Source organism: Humulus lupulus, chromosome 8 (genome assembly GCF_963169125.1).
Source record: "Humulus lupulus chromosome 8, drHumLupu1.1, whole genome shotgun sequence".
Classification (NCBI taxonomy): Eukaryota; Viridiplantae; Streptophyta; class Magnoliopsida; order Rosales; family Cannabaceae; genus Humulus; species Humulus lupulus.
Genome location: NC_084800.1, coordinates 33,500,915 through 33,521,069, shown reverse-complemented (window position 1 = coordinate 33,521,069; position 20,155 = coordinate 33,500,915). Strand labels below are relative to the sequence as shown.

The window sequence follows — 20,155 nt, the reverse complement described above, 5'->3', positions numbered from 1 at the left end:
GATTTTTGACTGACCAATCAAGTGCTTTGGCCGACCGGTGGAGTGCATGACCAACCAGTCAGCTGTTTTGGCCGACCGGTCGGCTAACCAGTCTTTCTTCAAGGAGTGAAGTTGACCGACTAAACAGATCATCGTTATGCAAGTGAAATTCCAATAGCGACTTCGGCTAGAATTAGTCGTACCTACGCAATAATCTCTCAGATTATCCCAAAGAAGTCGCATATTGTTGTATTTTAAATGTTATTATTAATTAAATATTGTGAGAGTAACAGAAATATCCCGATTATGAGGGGATTCGAATTTTGATTTTGCCTAAAAGAGTATTTGTATTCTGAGAGAAATATTGTATTCTTTTTATTTACACTGAAGAAACTCAGTTGACACAGGTTCATCTTGTAACGCCCCAAACCCCAGGGACCGTTACGGTGTGCCTTGTAAACAGTGTTAAACTCGCTAATCGAGTCATTTGGCCAAAAACGTGAACTAAGTATGATTAGCGGTTTAGGGATTAAACATTTTTGGTTAAGATGTAACGTTTCACTAGAACGTTTAATATATACATTGGGATCCCGAAAATATAGTTTCAGAGTCTATTACAGAAAATATTTACAACAAACCGTTCTAAGCAGCAAAACAGGGTTCAACCCTAGTTCCACTTTAAACCTCGACCGTGGCGGACGAGCAGCTGCATATGTATACGTCATCACCTAAGCTCTCCAACTCAAGGATGGTCCAGCTTCCTCTTGCCTTTACCTGCACCACGTAGCATCCGTGAGCCGAAGCCCAGCAAGAAAACACAATATAACATGATATAATATCAACAGATAACATGATGTAATATCATCAGGTAACATGATATAATATCAACAGATAACATGATATAATATCAACAGTAATTGTAACAGCCATTCAGGACCAACAGTCCAAAACAGGTAGGTGACAATAGCCAAAAGTCACAGAAGTGGGTACAGCTCAATTGATAAGTGGTTCCTTCATAAGCTTGATCAGGATAGGTGCATGGTGATAGTCACCAACATAACCATCCTCCCGACTCTAGAGTCGTAACTAAGGACAGCGTCCCCCAGCCATGTGACAAACAGTCACCGGGGTCATATACCTTGGCTGAAATCATCTGGTCTTAGAACAGGTAAGCGCTTATAGTTCTCATTGACCTTCCGGTCGGTCCAGCACTGATACCCTATATGGATCATCCAATGCCGACCTCGATTAGATCTAATCTCCATTTGGCCTGGCGTTCGCAACGCACCGCCACATCTGACTCTTGGGTCGGTGAAACTCGACCAATGCTCAGCCCGTTGTGAACTTAACCAATAAGTTACAGCTTCACAGACGGATCTGACACCATTGCCGATTCTGACTAATAAGCCAGCGCCATACACAAGTAAGCCATGCCACCAAACATATATCATGTGTCCAATATCTATAAACAAGGCATTCAACATGCTTACTAAACAAGTACTAGTACAATTAGGTCCATGCACAACACAGAGGCTCAAGCTCTGAACAACATCATACCCAGTATACAAAGCATGTCCTAATCACATGTTTCTCGTGCATCACATGCATCATACTTAATAATCCAACATGCACCAACAACCGCCATGCATGTCACATTCAGCAATTAACCAACATGCATCAAGAATAACCATGCATGTCATACTTAATAATCAACCCACATGCATCAAGAATAGCCATGCATGTCACATATACACAGGGTGCAGTTTTCTTAACTCAAAGTCGAGCTAGAATGATTAAAAGAACGACCCTTGAGAACGATCAACTTTTAGTCCTTTAGCGGCCACCTAGTCATAACCAAATATAAGGTATCATCAATAAAAATGATCAACTTAGGTTCCCAAACCAATATCTAGCCTCCGAGACATCAATCCTCACTTAACCGGGTACTAGGTTCAACCCCGAGGCCTATGGCAAGCATCCCTTAGCTAAAAACACAATTTTGGTCAAATCTGCCCTGATGGGCCGCGGCTCACCAGAGCCATGCCACGGCTCATCTCCCTGATAGAGGCATTTTTGCCTCAGAAGCCACCTTAGGCCGTGGCACACAAAAGCCAGGCCGCGACTCATTACCCAGATCAACCAAAAATCAGCAACGCACCAGCTCGACCCCCCTGCGTATTCCCTTAGAACCAAGCCTTCAAACTAGTTCCAAACCTTCTCCAAACACTCAATTAAACCTCTAAACATCACCCATAACTCCCCCTCATCAAAACCCAACCAAACATACACAAAAACTCCCCTTGATTCCCACTTTCTACATCAAAAACCTTAAGCTGAAAACCAAAAGGAAATAAGAGCATAACCTGAATTCAATGGCTAGAACTCACCTTAGAAATGATTTTGAGTCCCCTTAAATGTCTGAATCAAGTTCCCTAACTCCCACCTTTGATCTCCTAGCTCAACTCCTCAAAATGGCTCTCAAAATTCAAAGAAAGGATGAAGGAAGAACTTGTACGGGAAGAAAGGGAGAAAGATGAAGATAGGCTCTATTTTATTATCATTCCACAGCCTTCCAAAATTCCCTTAGGCTGATATAAATCCTTAAGGTCAAAAGACCATAATGCCCTTAAGCCATATAAACCCCTCTAAAAGCTTCCGAGGGTAAAAACGTCATTTCCCGCCTATCTCGTTAATTATAATTAACGCTCTCCAATTCTCGCTATTCTCAATATTCCCAAATACCAATAAATCATATCCCATTACCCTTTAATTCCTGGTAATGCTCTAATCATTAAATTCACCCCGAGACTCACCCCGAGCCCCGAACTTAAACTCGTTATGACTAGACCGAACACTTACATCTCATGATCGTCTCATGCCAAATAGCTCGAACCAACCCACCTTATAATGTGGCTATATTAATTAATCACAACCATGCACCCAAAATACACAATTACGCCCACAGTGGCCAAATTACCAAAATACCCTCACAATAATAAATCCTCCCATATGCATGCATTCACCATCATATAATAATATAATTCACGTAAACATGCATATAATCATTAAATACCATAATAAATCAATTATGACCCTCCCGGCCTCCTAATCAAGGTCCTAAACCTCATTAAGAAATTTGGGGCATTACACATCTCATCTTGAGTGTAGATCCATAAATCATAACTCTAAGTGGATTAGGCTATTACCAACATATTGGGGTTGAACCACTATAAAAATCATCAGTGTCGTTTTTTCTCTTGAAGGTTTATTGTAGTTTTGATGTCTGCTCGTCGTTGGGCAAAATCGTGGTCAACATTTTGGTGCTTTCATTGAGAGCCTGAAGAGAAAAACAGACAATGACCATATTATTATGGCGCCCAAGAACACCAATGCGGCCTCCAAGAAGTCAGGCTCATCTAAAGAGCTTGTTAGATCAAAAGGTCCTGGCCCTCAAGACCATGAGAATGAGCCCAGGGTTTTTCTCGAGGAGATGACTCCAGAGGTTGAGCAACTCCAGGAAGCCATGGTGGCCTTCCAAGAGGAGATGGCGCAATTCAACGCCCGGCACGAGTCATTCGCTGAAGAGATGGCCAGACAGAAAGCTGCTTTGAACAGCAAAGACGGGAGATGGACGCCAGGAGCGAAGAGATCAGGCAACGGCAGGAGGAGACCAATAGGCAACACCGCAAGGTTGCACTCACTCTGGAGGCGGCTACACAGCTAACCCAGGCCAATGCCCAAGCTGCAACACGAGGAGCAGCTACCCAAGGAGCAAGGACTACGGATGCTGGTCGAAAAACCACTGAAAGACCCAATTCTCGAGGACCGAACAGAAGCGGGAGTAACCCTCCTGGTCGGGAAGATGATGGAGTTCGATCTGGCACTGCCTCGACTTAAAGGGGGAACTCTAGAACCCCCTCTAGGAGCCACCGATCAGAAACTTCTAGATCCGGGAGTCACCGATCGGGCAGTAAAAAGACCCCACCTGGGCAGGGACAAACCAGAATTCCTCGAGGTAAAGGAGCTTCGCACTTCAAAGATGGGCATGGTTGTGATGAAGCTGATATTCATCACACCGACCAGTCGAAGGAAAAAGATGACAACGACCAGCAAGGAGGAAAAGACTGCCCACCGTAGACAGGGAGGCCACCACTGCATCCCAACCAGCAGTGCAGTGAGAAGGAGCACGTCTCGCGTAGTAAGCCTTCCGAAAAAACTCAGAGCACAGTGTTCGATCGATTGGGGAGACGTACCTCTTAGAAGGATTTAAGAGATGTCATTGCCGACAGAAGAAGGACCATCCCGGTCGAAGGACGAGATCCGACCCGACCTACCAGTCAAGTAGAAATACTTGATGACGGTGCACCGAATAGGAACGCCCGACCAGGCGGTCCAGACCTTGAGCCCCCAGCGGTAGCCCCAGGCATCCAGGTCCAGCTTGATGCTCTAACGGCTGCAGTTCAAGGTTTGTCGAAAAGACCTTCTGCAATCGATCCGGTAGACCACAGAAGTGGTAGCCCATTTTGTGCTCGAATCAGAGCAGCCCAGCTGCCAGCAAAGTATAAAGCACCGGTACTGCCAGTTTATACAGAAAAGGCAAACTCGATAAGGCATGTTGGGAAGTTTGAAGACCAAATAGAGCTGCTCGAAGTGAGCGATGACTATCCCTGCAGAGTTTTCCCCACTACATTATTCGATACTGCCCAAGAGTGGTATTGGAAATTTAAGCCGAACTCCATTACCTCTTGGGAGAGTTTCAGGAAAGGATTTTGTAGGCAGTTCAGCGTTGCTCGGACCTCTCCGGTTTATGCCACTCACTTGGCAGATATCAAACAAGGGAAAGATAAATCTCTCAAAAACTACATACAGAGGTTCATGAGAGAAGCCAACCGAGCAACTGCGGTTGGAGATGAGGGGAAGATGGTTGCCATATCTTCAGGCATAATCTATCAGAGTCCTTTGTGGGACAGTATTCATCACAATCCAATTTTAACACTACAACAATTTCTTGACCGGGCGGACAAATATATGAAATTGGATGACGCGATTGAGAAGGGAGAGAAATGCTTGAACAATCCAGGCGGATCAACTGATCCTCCTAAGAATGGTGGAAATGGACAAAGTGGTGGGAAGAAATATGGAAATAACGAGTCTGACCGCCATGAGGAAAAGAAGGCTAAGTCGAAAACAAACGACAAGCCAACTAAGTATGAACCTCGGTTCACCAATTACACCACTCTTTCGTCCAGCCGAGCAGAAATATATCTGGCGAGTCATCAAGAGGTTCCCTACCGGAAACCCCCACCCATCAGGAATGAGATGAGTAAGAGAGACTTGAATAAGTTCTGTCATTTCCATGGAGACTATGGTCACGACACAAATAAATGCAATCGTCTCAAAGACGAGATAGAGTTTCTCCTCCGGTCGGGAAAAATAAAAAAGTGTCGAGCAGAAAAGACCCAAGGAGAGGGAAGTAACAACAATCCTAGGTTTAAGCGACAGCAGTCTCCACCCTTGCAATCCGAGCCTGTGGACTTCACTCTAGACACTATATGTGGGGGTCCACATCTGGCTGGGGATAGCAACTAGGCAAGAGAGAGATATGCTTGAACGCTCCGACATGAGTTGGACACAGCATTGATGTCTGAAGTCATGACTGTAGAGGAGCGAGCTCCAAAGAACCCACGGTATGAAAGTGAGTCTCTCACTTTTACTAAAGATGATGCACGGCATGTGAGATATCCTCATAATGACCCCCCCGTCATTACAGTCCAAATAGCAAACATGAAGGTTAAGAGATGTCTGGTCGATACGGGGAGCTCTGTGAACATCATTTACAAGTCATCTTTTGAAAGGATGAAACTATCTATTAATGACTTGAAGCCATGCTCTCGGGTCATTTATGGATTTACTGGAGAAGGGTTGTCATTGGCCGGAACGATCAAGTTACCGGTCACAATAGGAGATGCTCCGAAGCACGAGACATTTATGATGGAGTTTTTGATAGTCGACTGTTCGTTAGCTTATAATGTGGTGATTGGTTGACCACTACTCATGGCCTTGCATGCGACAGTCTCTATAAGGCACATTTCTATGAAGTTCCCGACCAGTGCAGGAATAGGTTGTGTCCGAGGAGACCAAAGAGAAGCTAGAGAGTGTTACAATGCCTCGGTAGCTAAAGTGCGAAAGGGAGCTAAGGAAAACAATATGATTGTGTGTGTAGATAGAGAAGAAGTAGAGGAGATGGATGTCGACCAACAAAGCATTATGGTTGTAGCCGATCAAGAAAGAATTTTAGAAGATGTTGGCCAAGAAAGCACTCTTGGTTACAATAAGCAACAAGCTCCATCCGGTGATGAAGTCACCAAATAGGGCATTGCCCAAAGCGAGGGAATGGACTTTGATCCTCGCTTTGGGGATTATGATAGTGATGTGGGACCCATGGAAGAATTAGAGGAAGTCTCAATAGATGAGAATGACCCGACCAGAGGGGTCAAAGTTGGAAAAAAGTTGAAGTTAGAAGTAAAAGCATAGTTGGTAGAATTTTTGCGAAGGAATCAAGATGTCTTCGCCTGGTCTCACAAGGATATGATGGGTATCTGTAACATCCCAAATTTCCTAATGTGGCTTAGTGCCTGCATTAGGGGGCCGGGAGGCAATAATTGAGTTATTATGTGAATTATACTATAGTATAATTAAGCTTGCATGTTAGGGATATTAATATGTGTATGTGGGCCCGTTTCTTATAAGAAGGGTATTTTAGTAACTTGATCCGTTCGGGGTATAAATGCAATATATGTGATATTTGTGATATATTGGTGATATATTTGTGATGCGTGATCCGAGATGGTCCTAGGGGGCCAGTTAGCTAGAAAGTCACAACGGGTCAGATACCCGGCTAGGGAGGAGCCTAGGGGTATTTCGGGAATGTAAAATGAGTTCGGATTTATGGAGTAACGGGTAGTAGTTTAGTAAGGAATTGGACATGTTGGGATTAATGGGGATTTATAAGACTACTCGGGGACTTAACGGGGTATGGAAAATGACTAAATTGCCTTTGGGTTACCCAGGAGGTAAGGATAAGCTTAAGGGGCAATTAGGTCTTTTGGTGGGGATATACCTGGTTTAGGTAGGCTGAGGGGTCTAAGGAAGTCACTGGAAATTAAGGGATTGGAAAGAAAAAGAAGCAGAAACTTTCTCTCCCTCTCACTCTCTTGAGGCTTGGAAGTTTTGGGGGACTTTTGAGGAGAAAGCTTTGAAGTTAAGGCTGAGAGTTGGGGAATCAAAGCTAGGAACAGGATTATAGACAGCTGAGGGTCGAAACCATTCTTGAGGAAAGGTTCTTTGCTCTGGTTTTAATGAATTCCTGCCATGTTTTAAGAGTTTTCCTCTAGGTTCAAGTTTAAGTTTTGATTTTGAGTTTGATGAAGTTGTTGAATAGTTCCTGGGGTTCTAGAGCTGCTTAAAGTATATTAGACTGGTTATGGGACTCAGTTTCTGGTGTTGGGGTGTGTTTGAAATGATTTTCAGGGAGGTTAGCTTGTAAAAGTTGCATGGAATTTCTGGGTTTCGGGGTTAAGTCGCGGTCCGCTTGAGTTTATAAGCTAGTGGGGCGTCAAGAAATTTCCCAGGCACCGCAACGCAAGGTTTGAGCGCCGCGGCCCTAGGCTGGAAGATGCGAGGCATGTTTGCCTCTATTTTGGGGCGCGCTGCGGCGCTTAAGGGAGGCTGGGCTGCGACCCAAATGTGGATTTTTGGCAAAATGAGGGTTTTTAGCTCAAGAACTTGAACGTTAAGGCTCGGGAAGGTTTCTACTACCTGGTTTGGTAGAAACCAGGGTCCCGGAGGTTAGAATTTTATCTCTAAGTTGTTTAATGGATTAGAATGTGGTGGTTGATTATTATTCATGCGTTGTGACTAGGTTTTCTTCAAGGCTCGAGTTAAAGGATTATGCTCGTGATCGCGGTGCATGGATAACTTGGGTCACAGGTAAGAAAACTGCACCTGTTATGTGAATGCATGATTAGAGCTTAGTCAAGGTGATGAATAAGGAGATGAATAAAGCTTGGACTATGTTGATGAACATGATTATAATTATGTTTGTGAATATCTTATTAGGTACAATGTAATGTGCATAATTATGATTATGCCTATGACTGATGTGTGAATGTAATATAATGCATTGTGATTGTTGATAAGTATGCTATATGAAACATGTGACCGTCTGTTATGACTGTGAAGCTTGGTTTATAAACTAGAGGGTTATTAGGGTGTTAAGTGGGAATCAACTTATAAGCTGAGAATATGATGGACTCTGGGAGACTCGCCTCATAAGTTGAGAGTCCCAAGGCTTCAACTTATAAGATGGAGGCACGTGGTGGCTTGACTTATAAGTCAAGGGCTTAAAGAACTTAGTTTATAAGCTAAGATTGGCATAATGCACGTGGAGTCCAGGGCACCATGGCTGGGCCACCCTGGGCGTGCGATATGCACTTGACTGGCTCAGATGCCAACAACTTGAAAGAAAGTGCAACATGCACTTGTGTGACTCTATGGTCTCCAGTTTGGTTTTATGAACGCACCAGTTTCAGCTATTACTGTTTGATAGTCGTTTTATTCTGTGAACTATTGATTGCGTTTTATTGCTGAGTCTTCTGGCTCACAGGTGCTTTGTGGTGCAGGTAAAGGTAAGGAGAAGCTCAACCAGCCATGAGTCAGAGGGCATTAGCAGTGGTATGTACATATGCAGTCTGCTCGACCACCACGGTCGAGATGCTCGGGGGAACTAGGGTTAAACCCAGCTTTTGCCTCCTAGGTCAGCTTATCATGTAACCTGAGTATTGTAATTAACTTTTAAACTGATGTTTTTGGGATCCCATGTAAAGAACATGTTTTAAAACTTAATGAAAATACTTATGAGTTGATCAAAAGTTTTAATACCTAAACCTTTAGTGGCTTAATCACATGTGTTTGTCCAAATGACTTGTTTAGCAAGTCCAGCACTGGTTTTAAACACACTTGGTATCGGTCCCTAATTAGCAGGGCGTTACAGTATCTCACCAAGTGTGATCAGCCACGTGCTCAACGTGGATGAAAGCTACCCAGCAGTGCAGCAGAAGAGAAGATTGCTTGACAAGGAGTGAGCAAAGGCTTTCAAAGAGGAGGTGGAGTGACTAAAGGAAAACAGGTTCATAAGAGAGGCTTATTACCCCGCCTGGGTTTCAAACCCAGTATTAGTGCCCAAGTCCAATGGAAAGTGGAGGACTTGTGTGGACTTTACTGATCTAAACAATGCATGTCCTAAAGAATGTTTTCCTTTGCCAATGATAGACCAGTTGGCTGATGCGACATTTGGTCATGAAACTTTGTCTTTTATGGATGCTTACTCAGGGTATAATCAGATTAGTATGCACCCTCCCGATGAGGAGCATACCAGTTTCCGAACAGACATTGGTTTGTATTGTTATAAGGTCATGCCATTCGGCTTGAAGAACGCGGGAGCCACCTACCAACGTTTAGTGAATGGCATGTTCCGTGACTTAATCGGAAAAAACATGGAGGTGTACTAGACGATATGCTGGTAAAGTCAAAGGAAGTTGAAGGACATGTACGAGATTCGGAGGAATGCTTTGCAGTATTGAGAAAGTACAGCATGAAGTTGAACCCCCTCAAAGGCTTGTTTGGAGTAAGTTCTGGAAAATTTCTTGGGTTTATTGTTAACTCGCGAGGAATAGAAGCGAATCCGGAGAAGATAAAGGTGCTCGCGAAAATGAAGTCTCCAGCCAGGATTAAAGATGTGCAAAGCTTGTGTAACGCCTTGGGTAGCCAAGACCGTTACACTGTGTGTTTATAAAGTGCTAGACTTGCTAATCAAGTCATTTAATTAAAAACGTATTATTGAAACTATAAAGGAACTAGGGTTAAAATGTTTTGGTCTCAAAAGTCACATTATCATAAAGAAACGTTTCCTGTTTACACGGGATCCCAAAAATATTAAGTTTAAAGATCGTTTACAAAAGACATAAGGTTTAAGTACAATATCAAGCCATATTAAGGCAAAACAGACAATTAGACAATCCTTGTCCTGATTCACTCCTCGACCATGGCGATCGAACAGCTGGCAATGTACATTCAACCCCGCAGCTCTCCATCTCAGGGTTGGTCCAGCTTGCCTTTGCCTTTACCTGAACCACGTAGCACCCGTGAGCCAAGGCCCAACAAGAAAACACAACAACAGAGCATAAGCAATCAGCATACAAATCAATCTCACATAATGCATCACATGTTCTCAACCATATAATCATTCAGTATAATCAAGTATTCAACATACTAGACATATCAACTCATATCATATATCAGTTCACAAATGATAACTAGGGCTAGCGCCCTCAGGCCGCTCCCTCCGCTCACTCCGGCCCGCTTAAACCGAGCTCAGTGAATATTAAGCTGTCCTCGGCTACCAGTGGCCAAGCCGCGCCATGTGTGCAAATATTGTGTACGGAACCCTTAGGCCGCTATCACATGTCCCATGGCATAAGACCATCATTGACACAATACAAATATCGGGAGCACTTAGTCCCGTCACAATATATAACCGGGTGTAGTTTTCTTACCTCTCAATTCGCAAGCCTTAATCACTTGACTCCTTGAGCACGATCCATCTCGAGCCCTAGCGCTCACTTAAACACAACCATAGGTTAGAGTCATCACCAAACCTCAGGACCAAGCCCAAAACCTAGCCTCGGGACCAATCCCAAGCCCCCGGGAAGCCCTAGTTCCACCAAACGAGGTGGTGGAATCAAACCCCAAACCCTTGGTCAAAAACCCTTGTAAATAACCCTAAAATCCCTTACTGAAAACAGGGGAGCGCTACAGCGCTCATTGGAGGGCGCTACAGCGCTACAAACATAAGCAAAATCCCATCAGCATGCATGGCCTAGTGCTACAGCCCCCAAAGGCTAGCGCTGTAGCGCTAGTCACAGACAGACACCACCTCAATTTTCCTTCCTGCGATTTCCTCGAACCAAACTCAACCAAAACTTCTCCAAACCTTCACCAAACTCAAAAACAACCTTATGAACATACTCCACTCATCCCAAGCACCCCAAATACTAAAAACCAATCACATGCATCCATAATCCTAAAATTCACCATGGCCACCTCTAGACAACAAAACCCAGCAGAAATTAGTTAAACATCAGAGTTAAAGCTCAGAACTTCATACCTGTAATGGGAATTCGATTTCAAGACAACCTCTACACCTCCTTAGCTTGCTCCTCCTCACCCTTTGGCTTGAATTCCCTAAAATTCCCATCAAATCCAGCTTATATACCATAGGTCAAAAACTAAAACCAGAAACTGAAGAAGCCACAAAGTCTTACCTCAAGTGATGGTGTGCTCTTGCTAAACCTCTGTCAACTCTTCAAGCCTAGCTTAGGATCCTTGATGCTCAGCCTAACCTAGCTCTCCTCTGAGCTTTGCTCCAAGAAAACCCAAGAAAAGTGGTGAGAGAACCACAAACCGACCCTAGAGAATACAACTCTGTTTTTCCTTCCTTTTCAATTTTCTTTCTTTCCTCTCTTTCAGACTTCTATATTTTTCTACAACTTCCACTAACATAAAGCCTCAGTAATACCCATCTTTAAAAGGCTAAATGACCTTAATGCCCTCCCTATTAATTCTAAACCCTTTAATCCACTTAGGGGCATTTTTGTCATTTCATCCTAATTCCCGCTAACTCTTCGAGTGTCTCCAATATTTACCACTTAATTCCCGATACCTAATTAATCACCAATAATATTCCTCGATGTCAAAATGGACTCCAATATACTCACTAAATTCCCATTTATACCCCTAGGCTTACCTCGAGCCGGGTATAAATCCCCGCCATGACTTTTTCGCTAATCTGCTCACTTGGATCGTCTCGAGTCACAGATCACAGATATATCCACATAATAATGTGGTCTCAACAATTATCACATATATCAATACAGTTATGCCCATAATGGCCAAAATTACGATTATGCATTTCTAACCTAATCAGGGCCTACATGCAACTAATACACATAGTCATGCATCTCATATATTCAAATAGTCATAAAACATGCTTTAAATCATAATCATGCATTTACTCATCAAAGTCACACATAATTCACATTATGCCCACTACAAGAAATTCTAAAATTAGAGGCGGACTTAGTTCGCTGGTAATATACGGGTTATTAGCGGTAGACTACTGGGTCCGCCGCTAATAATGTGGAAATTAATAAAAAAAAATTATTTTTTTATTAGCGGCGGACTTACCAATTATTAGCTGCGGGTATTTTCCCTTAATAGAGGCGGAGTATCCGCCGCTAATACTATTAGCGGCGAGTAAATATCCGTCGGTAATAAGACTATTACCGGCGGGATATATTAATAGCGGCGGGTAAATATCCGCCGATAATAAGACTATTACCGGTGGGATATATTAATAGCGGCGGGTCCCGCCACTAATAATTTATTACTGGCGAGATTATATTAATAGCAGCGGGTAAATATCCGCCGATAATAAGACTATTACCGGCAGAATATATTAATAGCGGCGGGTCCCGCCGCTAATAGTTTATTACTGTCGGGATAATATTAATAGCAGCGGGTCCCTGCCTCTAATAATCTTACATATTAAAAAATTTGCACATCGTTTCGTTTGTCCCTCTCATTTCTCTTCTCTCCCTCTCTCTGACACACTCTTCTCTCAGTCCTCCCCTTTGTCCGAGCACCACCACCACCCCTCTGTCTGAGCACCACCACCGCCCCTCTGTCTGAGACCTCCCTCTCTCTCTCTGACTCTCACTTGTACTCTCTTTCGTTCTCGCTCTCTTTGTCTCTCTTTGTGTCTTGCTGGTGGCGGCACCCTCTGGAGCCAATGTGGTGGCCTTTGGTTTCGACGAAGCTAAGGGCCTCTGGGTGTGCATTGGCCAATGGTTGGGGTTGAGGTGTATGACAGTGATACACATGGTAAGTCTATCTTTATATCTCTCTTTCACACACACTCTACCTATCTCTCTCTAACTGGTTTTTCTAATATTTAGGTGGTGGTGGTTCATAGTGGGGCTATGAGGTTCGTGGGTTTGACCATGGCAGAGAGTTTGGGCACTGATGGGGTTTGGACATGGCATGGATTTTGTTGACGCAGTTCTTCACCTACAGGTAATTAAGAAAATAAGAGGAAGGGATTAATGCTTAACAATGAACCGAAATAGAGGAATGATCTTTAAATGGACCGATGACGCAATTATATTTTTTAGGTGGTTCAAAGGTTAAAATCCTTCTACTCCACCAGCCAAAATTATTGCTATATGCCTGGTATTCTTTACAGGGTATTTCCTTACACAATAGAATCCAACCCTTTGCAACTCCCAGGGTCTCCATATTTATAGGAGAGGGCACCTGGGAGTTGGTAAGGGGGGTCATTCCGTGACCTTCCTACCTATCATGTCACTCATGTCACTTCTGTGACATTCATGATTAATTCCTAAAACCTGACACATGAAGTGTGGTCTAATCAATAGGTAAGGGGGATAATGGGCCGCACAGCCCAACCCAGTCGTGGGTGCCTGAATACGCACGTTCATGCTGCGTGTCCGAGAAGTCAGGGATATATCAAACATGTGATGTCTGATATATGCACGTTTACCTTGCGTGGTTGACTTTATAAGAGGTCATAGCTTCCAACTCCAGCTCGTACCACAAACTGGATGCCTCCTCGACCTATGGCCTTCACAGACCTGACTCGGTCCTTAAGTAATCTTGGAAAACCTCTTGATACCTCGAGCTAGCGAGGTAGGTCCTGACGACAACAGCTCTGGTCATGGGGGATCCACGTGGCTGATATAATTAGGCCATATCTCAGCTCGCTAATGGCCCGTTGGAAAATTAGGGCGTACAGATTTCATGACAGTTTTCAGATTTTTGATGTTCTTAAGTTTGTTATGTTGTTTTATGAATTTTTTTTTATTGTATATGTTTCAAATTTCACATATTTCAGATTTATGATGTTCTTAAGTTTATTGTGTTGTTTAATAAATTATTTTAACGGGATTTGTTTCTGGATTTCATATTTTTTCAATTTTGTTTGTGTTTTTATAAGATGTTTCCTATTTTGATGGTGTTATTATTTTATTTTTTTGTTCCTTAAATTATGTTTATTTATTAGCGGCAGATTACTAGGGGCGGAACTACTGGTATTAAATAAGTCAAATCTTTTATACCGGCGGAATCCCGCCCCTATTAATCTGCCGGTATTAATAGAATACCGGCGAGGAGTCAGTCCGCCGGTAATACCCCTAATCACCGACCGAGTATTACCGGCGGAATGCCCTATTATTACCGGCGGAAGCCTCCGCCTCTAATACTCCTTTCTATTGTAGTGGCCCTCCAGGCACACTAATCAAGGCCTTTAAACCTTATTAGCGAATTTGGGTCGTTACAGCTTGACTGGGTGGATTGCTGCTCTAAGTAGGTTCATTTCCAAATCAACGGACAAATGTGTCCCATTTTTTAACTTGCTTAGAGGAAGCAAAAATTTCGAATGGACGGAAGAATGTGAGCAAGCTTTTCAAGCCATAAAAGAACACTTGGCTCAACCTCCTGTTCTTTCAAAACCAGTAGATGGGGAGGACCTTTTTGTTTACTTAGCAGTCACAGAGCATGCTGTCAGTGCTGCTCTAGTGCAAGAAGAAGATAAGGTGCAGCATTCGATATACTATGTTAGCAAGCGGTTGATAGGAGCGGAGTCAAGGTATCTCGTGATCGAGAAGCTGACCTATTGCTTGGTACTTGCATCTCACAAATTACGACCGTACTTCCAGGCACATCCCATTAAAGTACTCACTGACCAGCCCCTACGCCAAGTCTTATAGAAGCCAGAGTCATCTGGTCGTTTACTTAAATGGGCGGTTGAATTAGGCCTATTCGAAATCAAATATCAACGAAGGTCTGCCATTTAAGGACAGGCTTTGGCGGGTTTTATTGCTGAATGCACTGGGATTCCTGATATTCCCGACCAACAAGAGCATGTGACTGGGCAGAGAGAGGATTTTCCTACTTGGCAACTTTTTGTTGATGGGTTGTCAAACGAACATCATTCGGAAGCGGGAATTATATTGATCACACCAGAGAAGCACCGAATTCATTGCGCGTTGAGGTTTGGATTTAACGCTTCTAATAATGAGGCGGAGTATGAAGCCCTCCTAGCAGGATTGCGCCTGGCTAGAGATGTCCGTGCCCGGTCTGGAAAACCTTCCAGGAGGTCACCCATCATAAGACTACTCTAATTCAAGCACGCTTAACTTTGGAGTTCTCAAGTGATGGGCTACCGAAAAGAAGATGCATCTTGTTGGCATAGGTAGTACCCATCAATCCATTTATGCTCTCTTCAACTGTGTAGTCCCATACCTACACAATCTTAGAATCATCACACTTGACCTTCCCTAGGCGATTTGGGATTGCACAGCGTTTTACCCGGTCTTTCCCCCTACGGATCACAGGATTCTGACTGTCACAATCACCCTCCCTTAGGGGTCCGACGTCCCCGTCAGCCACGTTTTCGGCTAGGTCAAGGCTCTGATACCATTTGTAACTCCCCACGTCACTATGACTTCTTCCTGAAATAATGACTGGTCCTACAAACCAACACAAGTCTTTCCATCATGCTTTGCCCTCACTCGCACGCTTCCTGTGAAAACTTTCGGGAGGTCACCCATCATGAGACTACTTTAGGTTAAGCACGCTTAACTTTGGAAGTCTCAAGTTATGGGCTACTGAAAAGAAGATACATCTTGTTGGCATAGGTAGTACCCATCAATCCATTTAAGTATTCTTCAATTGTGTAGTCCCATACCTATACAGTCTTAGAATCATCACACTTGACATTCCCCAAGCGATTGGGATTGCACAACTTTTTATCCGGTCTTTCCCCTTATGGATCACAGGATTTTGACTGTCACACTGATATTGTATCAGTGTTGTATTTATTTTATTTATTTAATTAATTGATAATTTGAAAATGGTTTTTTCAAATTTGGTAAGTTAGATATTTGCCTAAATCAATTCCTATCATCATTATTATATTACTATTATTATTAGGATTAATAAGGTAATAGAAATATCTATATATATATGATATAGAAGAAGAATAGCATAGACATATACAAATACACAAACAATACACACAATAGAGAGAAAAACATAAGTCAAAAGAGAATTTCAGAATTCTTGTCAGACAAAAAGAGTTCTTCTTCTTCTTTATTCTAGCCATTCACAGACCATAATCCAAGTTCTTATGTGTTGAGAAATACTTGTTGTTGACGCGGTTCTTCGCCAACAGGTAATTAAGAAAATAAGAGGAAGGGATTAGTACTTATGTTGAACCGAAATAGATGAATGATCTTTCTAGGAATGGACTGGTGACACAATTACGTTTTTAGGTGGTTCAAAGGTTAAAATCCTTCTACTCCATGATAACTCTACAAAATAGAGTTATTTTACCATGTTTTACATGCTAATTGTTGCTTAGTTCATGAGTTTTTAATTAACTTATTAAGTTTTTATGTAATTTTTAATTTATTAGTCTTATTGTAGTTTTCTAGATTTTTATATGTTTTTATAGATATGTTATTATAATATGTTGTAGTTTAATTATTTAAAATTTGTATTGTTAGTTTGAATGCTAAAAATATGATTTTATTGAAATTAAATGTTATGTAAATTAAATTTTAATTAATGTTTTCATGGGAGTTATATGATATATTTTATTAATGAAAATATTTAATTTTAATTTAGTTTATAATTTATTGTGTAGGAAAATTATTGCCCTTGAAAAGCAAGAAAATCAAAGGAAAGATGGTAATTTTGAAAGAAAGTAACAAGAAAAATGGTGTTTCTCCAAAAGCCCAACCACGTGAGGCCCACTCTAGGCCCAACCCGTGGCCCCCCCTCCAACACCCAACCACTACATTGCTGCCATTTCCCTTATTGAGCCCAACAAAAATGCATTTTGTCCCTTTGTCCCCTATGACAAAAATGCCAACTTTTTACCCTTTTTCCTACACATTTTCACCACAACATCATCATTACACCCTATAATTTACCTCTACATACCATATTTATTTTATTTAATTAATCTAATCAATTTAATTAATTTAAATTGATTATTTTAATAAACTCACTTTGGCTATAAATATGGACTTTCAAGACCATTTTTGGGGTGCTTAATTTTTTGGTTACCATCTTTTTCTCTCATTTTCTCTCTACCATTCTCTCTTCCATTTGGGTTTTTCAAGAGCATTTTGCAAGTATGTATGTCATTTATTTTGTAATTTCTATTCTAGTTATGTGCTTCTAATCTTTTTCATAAGATTATTAAGATCATGATGAAGCAACTTGTAACTAGGTAATATTTATGTTGTATGTTGATTTCCCTTGTAATGCAACAAAGTCTATGGATTTTTCTTCTTCATATATTTCTTTCATCTTAAATATCTTGTATTTTAGATTGTTAGAACATTTTTACACTTTGTTCTTCATTAGTGCATAAACATAATATTCTTTGTGTAATATGTGTCATTAAATTGTACACATCCATGCTTAGAACAAAAATATTATGTTTTGCCTTATAAATAATGTTCATTGATTTATTTGTTATTTCATTAGATTGATTTACACTAAATGCTTTGAAATTATAATTTTGAAAAGTGAAGAAAAATCCTATCTTTTTATAAGAAAATTGTGCTTAAAATTATAAATATTTTTGGAAAATGATAGTTTAAATTATTTTAACTATCACTAAAACTTGGGAATCAATATACTAATAAATATTATTAAACTTACATTTTGTGGATTCTAGTATCTTAATAATCTTTTCTTTTAATACTTATTTTCAACTCATTATTGGTTTATTTTCATTATCTTAAAAAGCTTTATTTTTCAATATTTCATTTTATGTTCATACTATTAAAACTCATCAATCTTTGGAACTAGGTTAGAATTTATTACTTTTGATTTAAAATAGTTTCATTTTCGATTTTAGACAACTCCTTTGGGTTCGACATCCTTGCTTACGATCACTATTCTATATGGACGATTCGTGCGCTTGCGATATATAAATTTTTAAACATACCCGTTTAGGGTCCATCAAGTTTTTGGCGCCGTCGCCGGGGAGTTGCAAGAGAAAAGAAACGAAAATTATCTCAAGGTTAGTAAATTCTTCTACTAGTTATTTTAATTTTTGCACTTAAAAAAAAAACTAAAAAATATATATACTATAAAAAAAAAAGATAAGAAGAAAATTTGGGACGGTTCAACCACCCATAAAAAATATATACTTATATTTCTATATTTATTGTTTTTTTTTATTTAGTTGACGGCACTTGTGCCTCCTATCTATCCTTTTAAATTTTTATAGTCGATGGCACTTGTGCCTCCTAATTTTGTTGTAATTTTATTTCTTTTATATCTTTGTTAGTTGACGGCAATTTTTGCCTCCTAACCTTTGTGTAATTTTCTTTATTTATTTTGTTGTATTTTTATTTTATTTAAATTCCGCAAATTACTAGTTGATGGCAATGTTGCCTCCTAGCTAGTTGATGGCAATTTTTGCCTCCTAGTCATCTATCTTATGTTTAAGTTGATGGCACTTGTGCCTCCTAGTTTTTACCTTAATTTTGTTATGGTTGATGGCATGCTATGCCTCCCTACTCTTGCTTAAATTTTAGTCTTATTTAATTTTTGCCTTATTTTTCTTTGTCTTCTTTAATATTTTAGCGTAATATTGTGAAAAATACTTGAAAAAAAAAAAAGAGAAACCTAAATCTTGTCCTTTCACCATAAGCAATTCTTGCTTAAAGGAAATTTGACCAAAATTCCCATCCGCCTCTACTAATTAACCTCGGGGAGTTGTTAGTAGTGCGCGAGTAAATGGAATCAAATAGGCCTGGGGACAAGTAAACCATAAGAATTATATTGTTGTGAAATCTCTAAAAATTCTAAGTATGCTCTGTGGTTGCGGTTTTAACTGATCTTCCACATCAGAAAATTGTTTGTTTGAGATTATCCTTGTTGCCTTGTTTGTGAAAAATTGTATGCATCATTGGGAACGTAACTCTAAAAAACGATTAGTAAAAAGACGTTTATCTTTGTTTGAAATTGAAAGTGTTAGTAAAAATTTGAGCATCATGGAACCTATTGCTAATATTGTTGATGAAAATGTTGTGCCTGAAAAAACTTTGCTTGAATATTTTGCACCTATTTCATCTAATGCTCCTTCATGCATTGTTTTACCTACTACTTCTGCTACTCATTTTGAGCTTAAACCCGCAATCATTCAATTATTGCCATCTTTTTATGGGTTAGATAGAGAGGATCCTTACATGCATGTCAAAGATTTCTTAGAAATTTGCTCAACATTTAAATTTCAAAATTTTTCTGATGAGTCGGTCAAACTAAGATTGTTCCCTTTTTCATTAAAAGACAAATCAAAAGCCTGGTTAAATTCCCTTCCCACGGGGTCTATAACTACATGGGATCAACTTTATAATAAATTCTTACTGAAATTTTTTCCTATGTCTAAAACTGATAGTCTAAGGAGAGAAATCTCCGAGTTTTTTCAAAAAGATAATGAAGAGTTTTATGAATGTTGGGAAAGATTTAAAGATTTATTATTAAAATGTCCTCATCATGGTTTTGAAAAATGGAGACTTGTAAAATATTTTTATGATGGTTTGACTCCCTCTAATCGTCAAATGATTCAATCTATGCATACTGGAAAATTTTTAAAATTTCAAGGACAAGAGGCGTGGGACGCCCTTGAAGATTTATCTGTCAATTCACAACAATGGAATTATTTTGATCCTAGGTCTAGGTCAACTAATTCACCAAAAAGAGGAGGAAGGTATGAAGTAAAAGAAGAATTAGACTTAAGAACATCCTTAGATAAATTAGCGAGAAAAGTAGAAGCTTTAGCCATAAGCCAAACTATAAACTCTCCAATTCAACCTAGAAAAGATGTTTGTTCTATATGTTCTAGTCCTTGCCATAATGCCCAATCATGCCCTTCCTACCAAGAAGCCTTTTCTGAGGAGGCCAATGCACTTCATGCTTATGGGAAACCAAATGATAGCCCATTTTCGTCCACCTA

The 20,155-nt window shown here is 40.6% G+C and overlaps 1 non-coding gene across 1 annotated transcript; it reads right to left on the bottom strand.

Moving 5' to 3' along the window:
• Nucleotides 1-19,595: 19,595 nt before the first annotated feature.
• Nucleotides 19,596-19,702, bottom strand: LOC133798831 (small nucleolar RNA R71). Its single transcript, XR_009876049.1, has one exon. It is a non-coding gene; the product is annotated as a small nucleolar RNA R71 (small nucleolar RNA).
• Nucleotides 19,703-20,155: the final 453 nt, after the last annotated feature.